The sequence below is a fragment of the Gobio gobio genome (genome assembly GCF_949357685.1).
Source record: "Gobio gobio genome assembly, chromosome: 23".
Classification (NCBI taxonomy): Eukaryota; Metazoa; Chordata; class Actinopteri; order Cypriniformes; family Gobionidae; genus Gobio; species Gobio gobio.
The window spans coordinates 39035784-39045061 of NC_137119.1; the positions used below are offsets into that span (position 1 = coordinate 39035784).

The window sequence follows — 9278 nt, forward strand, 5'->3', positions numbered from 1 at the left end:
GGATGGATGGATGGTGGATGGATGGATGGATGGTGGATGGATGGATGGATGGATGGATGGATGGTGGATGGATGGATGGATGGTGGATGGATGGATGGATGGTGGATGGATGGATGGATGGATGGTGGATGGATGGATGGATGGTGGATGGATGGATGGATGGTGGATGGATGGATGGATGGAAAAATATGCATAAAATAAAAAGTTTAGAGATATTAAAAAGACATGTTTCTTTAATAAAAATGCATTCATAATTAACCATCAGAAGTGTATTAACACTCTATATGAAATACTACAACTGCGATTTAGTTCATACAGAACTATCTAATGAAGTTTTAATTGAAGTGTTACATCTACAGTCTTTCAGAAAGAACAACTGCACTGACGCAATTTAACTAATAATTTTTGTTGTTAATAAAAGCGTTAAGAATAGGAGATGGTGAAAGCGATTAAATAATGGTGTAATTAAAAGAGAAGCGCAGGAGGCTATGATATCACTCAAACGCCGCTCTGTTATGATAAAAGTATTCTTTATTCTTGATTATTTATTTTTTGCCCCTGGCATTTTCCTTTGGGTAGAAAGAGGGAATGAAAAGAGAAGAAAATGAGGCAGATTACAGGCAGGAAGTGGAGAGGAGGATGAAATGTCCCGCTTTGAGGCGTGAGTTTTGTTGCTCGTGTCTCGGGGTGTTGAGACGGCGCGAGCCCGGAGTGATTCTGATTTAAAGAAGACGAGCGGCGAGCAATTTCACCAAACTTTCATCTATTACAGCACTCAAAGAAATAATGCCATCACTTCTGCAACTTTTCTGTCTGTCTTTAAATCCTGGCTGCGTTTGAACGGAGTGTGTGTGTGTGTGTGTGTTTCGGTCATATTGCAGATAACCCGTGCTGTGGTTTTAACTGGACATCAAATGCTGCTGTTAGCGTCGATCAATAAAATTATTTTAGAGTTGTTCTCACTGCGGGACATTCTTTGTGGTGTGCATGTGTGTGTCAGTTTTAAGGCCCTCAGGGTTCGGTCGGACACTCGCATGGACACACTCTGATCGGTGTGTGTTAAATATGTATTGTCTCGCTTAAATAGGGACGCTTGCTAAAAGCATCGACTTACTGTGGTGGAATCCAAGAACTGAGAACACACACACACACACACAGGGAACAGCGAACACAACGCATGGATGGATTGAAGAGCAAATCGTCTGTTTAGGATGTATTGGCATGCGATATTTTAAAGTTTTAAGTGGCTCTTATTTGAAATTAGAGCACTGTTTTGGACGCCCTTTGTGTGAAATATAGTGAAGCACAGCACATGTGTGAATAGTGTGAGTGTGTGTGTGTGTGTGTGGCTCGTACCTCCACAGTAGTTCAGCAGAATGAGTTGGATCATGACGCTTGAAGTTTTCTCGATTTGACTCTTTATGAAGGATCTGGAAAATAAACAAGCGTCTAAAATGGATTTCATTGTTGATTCTGACATATTAGTGTACGTTTAATGTTAAATGACAATCTGTCCCGTGTGCAAACGTCTCTCTATCGCAAGTATGTGACTGATTACAATAATACATTTTTATATTATAAACTATTAATTCAAATCTGTATTTAATAACAAAAACAAATGCAAACCAATTAATTAAAAAGAAGGTGTTATTTTAGAAATTCTGCATTCTTTTTTTAAAGGCCAGATTACGTGTATTTATTAACAATGTCATATATTTTTATTTTGTATTTCACATGTCTTTACTTTCAAAGAGCCCGGGGCGAGATGTCACATGATTAACTCGAGTAAATATTTCTATTTATTTGTACAGTTGCATATGTGCCTATAAAAAGCTGTTGTTGCCTATAGAAAAAGATACAATTCGTTGAACACTCGTTGACCTTTTGCGGCGGGACATGTTATCTCTATGGGGCACGTTGTCACTAAACAGCCTATAATAGATTCTATAGCAAAACAGAAAGACAACTTTGTACTTAATTCAGTGCATTTGCAACATTTGAAACAGATGTGACAACTTGCCCCCATATAAATCTGACAGTGGCCCGAGCAAACATTTTTGCATCGAATTTTCTTTTGTAATGCAGTTGACTTTGTATTCCGAATGTAATGTAATTTTGTTCAGTTGTTCACAAGACCTATTGCAAAAATAACAACCATGTAATTTTAGTTATGCGCATTGAATTCTCACAACAATTCTGTTTTAAAAACTATACATTTGAAACCGACACACCCTAGATTGTGTAAATTGACTTTTTTTACTTAACCTTATACTGTAAAACACACGCAACAACTATCCCTGATGTCTATTTTACACATTTAGTAGCATATCATATAGATCACACATCTTCACATATTAACATCACGCAGTGTCTTTTCCAAAAAAGTTAATCAAGACTCATCTCAGTACTTGTGACGCAACGCTGCATTCAGAACGGCTTCAGATACGCGCCACAATCACACTAAGTACACATAATCTGCCCTAAACTTGCATCATAACTTTTATCCTCAGATAACGGCTTGACTTACCTGCTGCGCGTCTGTGTCATGTTGTGTTCCAGAGGCGGCCGGTGATGTGCGTTCGGGTGTTTTATGAGGGGAGAGAGATGCATGCGCGCACACACACACACACACATACACACATGGATGAACAAGAGAGAGAGGCAGATATATATATTCTCTAGGAGGGATGCCTTGGGGCAGTACAATCAGGCACAGGCCCCTCCTGCCTCCCCTGCTATTGGCACAAGCTCAAGTGGGTCCAAATTAGGAAACCTGCCCAGTTCGGTCCATTTAGGAGAAGGCGAGACACTTCATCCTCGCCGTGGCGGGACAGTTTACTTAATTGGGCCGCAGTGCAATTTAAAGCCACTGATGGATACTTTAATGCAGCACTTTATGGACTTATTTCAGATTAAATTTAGTGTGTTTTATTGCCATAACAAAAACTGTTCCTTTGTATTACCAAAAGCAGTGCAAAAAAGTTTTTTAAAAAAATGTATAAAACCGTATTTAAGTAAAAAAAATTATATTAAATATTATATTGGCAAAAGCAGTTCACAAAGGTTTTAAAATAAAACCATATATAAAAATGTCATTAAATATTGTATTGCCAAAAGTAATGCAAAAAAGGTTTCAAATTAAACCGTATTTAAATAAAAAAAAAAAATGAAATATCGTTTCGCCAAAATTAGTGCAAATGTATCAATCAAAACAATTCATATAAAACTGTATTTAAGTTAAACATTGTATTAAATATTATATTGGCAAAAGCAGTGCAATTTTAATTGTATTACCAATTAAAATTAAACTGTATTTAAATAAAAAATGCAATTAAATATTGTATTGCCAGAAGCAATTACTTTTTTTTATTACCAATTAAAATTAAACCATATTTAATAATTACATTGAATTTAATTCAATTCATTTCAATTAATTAAAAATAAAAATAAAACATTATAAATAAAATAATGCTGATTTATTAAATCAGATATAATCAATAATATATAATAATAAGATATTAACAACTTGCCATTTTAACAGCAATACATAGAAATGGCAATATTAAAGTGATAGCTCACTTAAAAAAATACAAATTCTGTCATCTTGTATTTCTCGCCATTCACTGTTATTCTAAGGCAGAGAGCAGCAAGAATATTGTTTAAAATATGTCCTTTTTTGTGCCACAGGAAAAAGAAAATCATACTGGTTTGGACCGACATGAAGGTGAGTAAATGATTGATGTTTGGGTGAACAGTTTCTTCTGAAATGTAACGTCGCCATCAGAAACTTCACCGAACCTTGCAGCTTACTTTATGGACTTCTCTCCGTCTCTGACTCTCTCTCTCTCTCTCTCTCTCTCTGCATTTGCGGTTTGACCCAGTTTGTGTCTGCAGACGAGCATAAAGCTGCAAAATCAAGTTTTAATGTGCATTGCTAACAGTGCATGACAGGTCGGTAAATAAAGGCCAGCCGCCATCAATCATTAATAACATAAATGCGGTTTGGATGGAGAAAGCTTGAAAGTAGCTATGAAAAATAATCTTTGTGAATAATCTAGAAGACTTCAGTTCTCCGTATGGTTTCAGTGTTGTTCTCATCAGTGTATCTGCGGTCGGGTCCGTCTGTGGTTCTCCGGCGTAATGCAGTGGTTTCTCTCCACAACCTGCATAATTTAATATCTTTAACGCAAACTAGCCACAAAACTCACTCACGACTGCAATAGTTAAAAACGACATCTCTGTGAGAAGTTAATGGTTTGTCTCTGAGGAAATAGATATGATGTTTGATCTTGAGTAGGAATTTTTGTTGTACATTGAAAATGTAGTGTAAATCCATTTTTTTAAGCTCACGTGCATTTTAAAAAAGTGAGTATGGAATTGAAAGTTACATTTTTAATAAAGGCTGCAAAAATTATTTTACACTATTTTAAGGTGTCATTATTACAGTGTAATTATATATTTAAAGTTCTGGGTAATATTAATTAACAACGTGTACTTACTACACTGTGAAAAAAAATTGTTGGTTTAACTTAAAAAAAGTAAGTAACCTGGTTGCCTTGAGTTCATTGAAATTAAAAATTTGAGTTAATACAATGCGTGAAATTGGTCTAATAAATAGAAACTCAAAATATTATTGTATCTGAACCACATAAAAAAAAAAATGTTGTGATAAATCATGAAAATAGCACAATTTGGCATGTTTCACTGCATTATTACAAATAAAACACAAACTATTTGAATAATATTTGAATAAAGGGTGATGTCGATTCTCAAATGTTCATTGTATTAACTCAAATGTTTAATTTCAATGAACTCAAAATTTTAAGCCAACCAGGTAACTTACTTTTTAAATGTTTTTTTTACAGTAGGGTTATGGTTAGGATTAGGGTTTGGTTTAGGATGTAATTATGTTATTACTATAGTAAGTACATGTAATGTTTGTAACAAAGACACTGTAAAATAAAGTCTTATCAATTACTAATCTAAATAAGCATACGTTTGTTTGCGACAATATATTAAGACTTGTCGTCAGAGAGTGAATCTCTAATTTAATTAAAATTATTAACCATTTGAATTCAACTACATCTTTTTATTCCATTTACAAAATGTGTTTTGTCATAAGATTATGCCACATTTATTCATATAGCACATTTATTTATATAGCACCTTATATAAATACATGTTAATATTTTTTTTTTAAATCATCAATTATGAAAACAAATGGTACAGAAAACAGCTGTACAGAAGTTAAATGTCATTATTCAGCTCAGTTTATGCTGAATATTATATACAATTGATAGATTTATTTAAATTGACTATTATTATCATAGTAATAATCGTTAATAATACATAATTACATGCAACTAACCCTAACCCTATAGAAAGTCAATGTTGTTAATTAATATGACACAGTACTTAAATATATATAAGTGCACTAACAATGACAGCTTAAAATAGGGTTAATTGCATGTAATTATGCATGATTTATAGTAATCACATGTAACATGTGTATCAAGGACACTGTAAAATAAGCTATTATTGGATCCTTTTTTACAAAAACGACTTAAAATATTAATTTTGATGAAGAAAAAAATGTTTGCATTATTTGCATTGTGCTCAGTGGAAGTCCGCCATGTTTCGGGTGCATTAAATACATGGTTTAATCTGGAATGAGCTAATGTCATCACATCACCGAAGGATCCCAGTGACCGATATGTGTCACGCTTTCCCCTGCACGGCGTATCAGATAGAGAGCGAGCGAGATGGTTTGTGAGTGTTTATGAGCGCAGGTCCTTTGAGAAATGTCAGTGTGTTTGTAGGGGGGGTTGAGCCCTTCCTGGAGGATCAGGCGTGCTGTCAGACACACGAGAGGAGATGAACTGTGACAGCGTGATCCGTAGGGCCTAACCATCTGTAGAAACAGAGAGAGGGGAGGTGCGTGGGGGAGACTGAGAACGACTGAAGAAACTTACGAGTTATAGGTGGAAGCGAGAAACCCTGCCTCTGTTACGAGCACAATGAAGGGCTATTATGAGGAATAATTCATTCAAAAATTACATTTCTGTTTGTTGACTCAACGGCACGTCTAACAAACAACAGTAGTTTATGTCATTGAACAAATCACATAAAAAGCGTTATGTACACTCATCCTGGAAAATGTATGACAAATTTTCCAGTCCTGGAAAACACATGGAAAATTAGATAACATGTCAAATGTCCTGGAAAATCTTGTTGCTGTCCTGTTTCCCAAAACAATTACCGCTAGCTGCAGAAAGTGCGATGTTCAGGAATGAGTTTTGACACGTGAGAGTTGTGTTTTCAATGATGTTTAGTCTTGTGTTGCCACTTGCATCAGTTTGATCATGTTATTAAAGGGTTAGTTCACCCAAAAATGAAAATTCTGTCATTAATTACTCACCCTCATGTCGTTCGACACCCGTAAGACCTCCGTTCATCTTCGGAATACAAATGAAGATATTTTATTTGAAAGCTGATGCTGAGAAAGGCTTCAGTTAGGCCTCCATTGGCATTCAGTACATTTACACTCCCTAGACCGATAAAAAGGCACTTAAAACGTTGTTACAAAGTCCATCTCACCACAGTGGCTCTACAATAATTTTACGATGTGACGACAATAGTTTTTGTGCGCAAAAAAAAAATCAAAATAACACCTTTATCCAACTTGTTCTTGTCTTCCGTGTGTGCCTCCACAACGCATGCGCGAGAATATGACGCAGATCCGGCGTTCGGACACATGACCCAGAAGCGATTTGTTTACGAGCAGAGGAAGACGCGCGTGTCTCAGCTGTTGAATTCTACATTGATCGTGCTTTAGGTCTCGGCGTAATTCTCAAAATCGGACTAAAGTGTGCATTTCATGGATTCCCAAACGCTGGCGCCACGTCATATTCTCGCGCATGCGTCGTGGAGGCACACACGGAAGACAAGAACAAGTTGGATAAAGGTGTTAATTTTGATTTTTTTTTGCGCACAAAAACTATTGTCGTCACATCGTAAAATGATTGTAGAGCCACTGTGGTGAGATGGACTTTGTAACGACGTTTTAAGTGCCTTTTATGCGTCTTGGGAGAGGAAATGTACTGAATGCCAATGGAGGCCTATCTGAAGCCTTTCTCAGCCATCAGCTTTCAACTAAAATATCTTCAGGTCTGACGGGTGTCGAACGACATGAGGGTGAGTAATTAATGCCAGAATTTTCATTTTTGGGTGAACTAACCCTTTAACGTCTCAAATGTATGTAGTGGATGTCAACTGGTAAGCAGCTACCTAATTCAATAACTTGCTAACTAATAATTTTGGATGTGATATAAGGTCAACTAGAGATTCATTGTGCAGTGTAGCAGCTTCATTGATTATAACAGGAGTTTTCACAACAGTGCAGAACTCTGTGAGCTTGCACTATAGTTATTGACAGCTGCAGTGATTATAAAGTATTATAAACGCTCTTTTGCTATTTGAAAAAAGTTGTATTTTTCAAATTGCAAAGTTTTGGGAATGACTAACTTTCTTAAATGCATGATTGAATCCAAAATTGTATTGATTGACATGTTGATAACCAGCCAAAAAAGACAAAACATTTTAAATAGGTGTGTGCATTAAGTATAAATGTAGACTAATAGACCTGCCACATGTTCTATTATGTGTTATGGGTTTCTTTGTTGTTCATCAGCTTTGTCTTTGACTAATATATATATATATATATATTAGGGATGCCACAATTCTCAATATAATATTGGTTTATTTATTGGTTAATATTTATTAATTTGGTTTCACATTTAATTAATTATTTTTCTACAAATTCTATCATTTGCCTCCATCCCAATAATGAACAACACATACACGCGACATACATTCACATAACACGTTAGTCGTAGAGTTATACTCACGGAACACTATAGTTATTCACAATCACGAAAGTTCATTATTTGCATGCGTTTTAAAGCCTTGCCGGCTCATTCGCGTGCGCGGTTTTAACATGCGCTTCTCCGAGCGTGCGCACTAAACGCCTGTCAAACACGTGATTACTGGACTAAGTAGTCTTACTGCGCTAATACTGTCAAATACACACAAGGTTAACATAAACACAGTCGGTTATGTCTAAAGTGAAAGTAAAATTGGCGTGTCTGTATATTAGATGCACGCAGGTCTTAAATTGACAGGAGCACAGCCTATAGTGAACACGCTGTCCTTAAAGGGACAGTTCACCTCTAAAATGATGTCATTATTTACTCACTCTAATATTGTTTCAAACCTGTATTCATTTCTCGATGACAGAATTTTCATTTTTGAGTGAAATATCCCTTTAATGTTAATACAACAGCAAAAGACAAAGAGAAAATCACTCATTGCTCTGGACTGAAAAACTAATACAGTAGCTAAGAATCAATGTATATTTTATAGTGAAGTCTATGTAGTGTTTTATTTTTACATTCATTCATTCAATTTCATACTGAAATACTGCTGTACAGCTCTGAGCTGCCAGTGTAAATCTTTATATATATTTATTTTATATTATCCAATACACTAGGAATGTGTACAAGGGTTTTTTTAAGTAAAGTTTTAAGTTTTAAGTAAGGTTTTTCAATTCTTTTAAGTAAAATAAAGAAAGAGTATTGCAATAATAAAAAAAAAAAATTCTCCTTAACCTCTTGCTGTTCCTGTCACCTAAGAATAGAATAACAAAAAATGTATGTGACAAGCCATCATAACCGAACCGAACCGAAAACCGTGGTTAAAAACCGAGGTATGTATTGAACCGTGGACTAACTGTATTATGGACTAACTGTATATATATATATATTCAAATAGTTAAACAAAATATTAAAACAGTTCTAATATAGTCTAAGGGCCAGTTAAACTAAGGGCCCTATCATACACCCGGCGCAATGCGATGCAAGTGTTTTTTGCTAGTTTCAGGCTGACGCAGTTAGCATTTTCACATTGTTTAAATAGCAAATGCACTCGCGCCCATCTGTTCACCCCTGGGTGTGCTGGTCTGAAAACCAGATGTGTTCAGGCGCATTGTTGGCGTGTTGCTATTTTGAGGAACTGAAAACGACTGCGCCATTGACCAACAAAAACCTGGTCTAAAGTCAAGTTAGATGGATTTTAAGTGTTATTTAAAGGGCGTGTTAGTAATATGCACCTATAGGCGGGTACACAATGCACGTACACTCTGCTTATTACACACACAGGAATGCACCGCAGCACACACACATTTTTATTTATTAAAAATAAAAAGATTCCTCTCTGGAGAA

At 35.7% G+C, this 9278-nt stretch overlaps 1 protein-coding gene across 1 annotated transcript in view; it reads right to left on the bottom strand.

Moving 5' to 3' along the window:
• prr35 (proline rich 35) overlaps positions 1-2563 on the bottom strand; it is an 11397-nt gene extending 8834 nt beyond the window's left edge. Inside the window, exons 1-2 of the mRNA XM_079805873.1 lie at positions 2528-2563; positions 1357-1430 (exon numbers count right to left, since the gene is read on the bottom strand). The gene's annotated coding sequence lies outside the window, so the exon portion shown is untranslated. The remainder of the gene's footprint in view (positions 1-1356; positions 1431-2527) is intronic.
• Positions 2564-9278: the final 6715 nt, after the last annotated feature.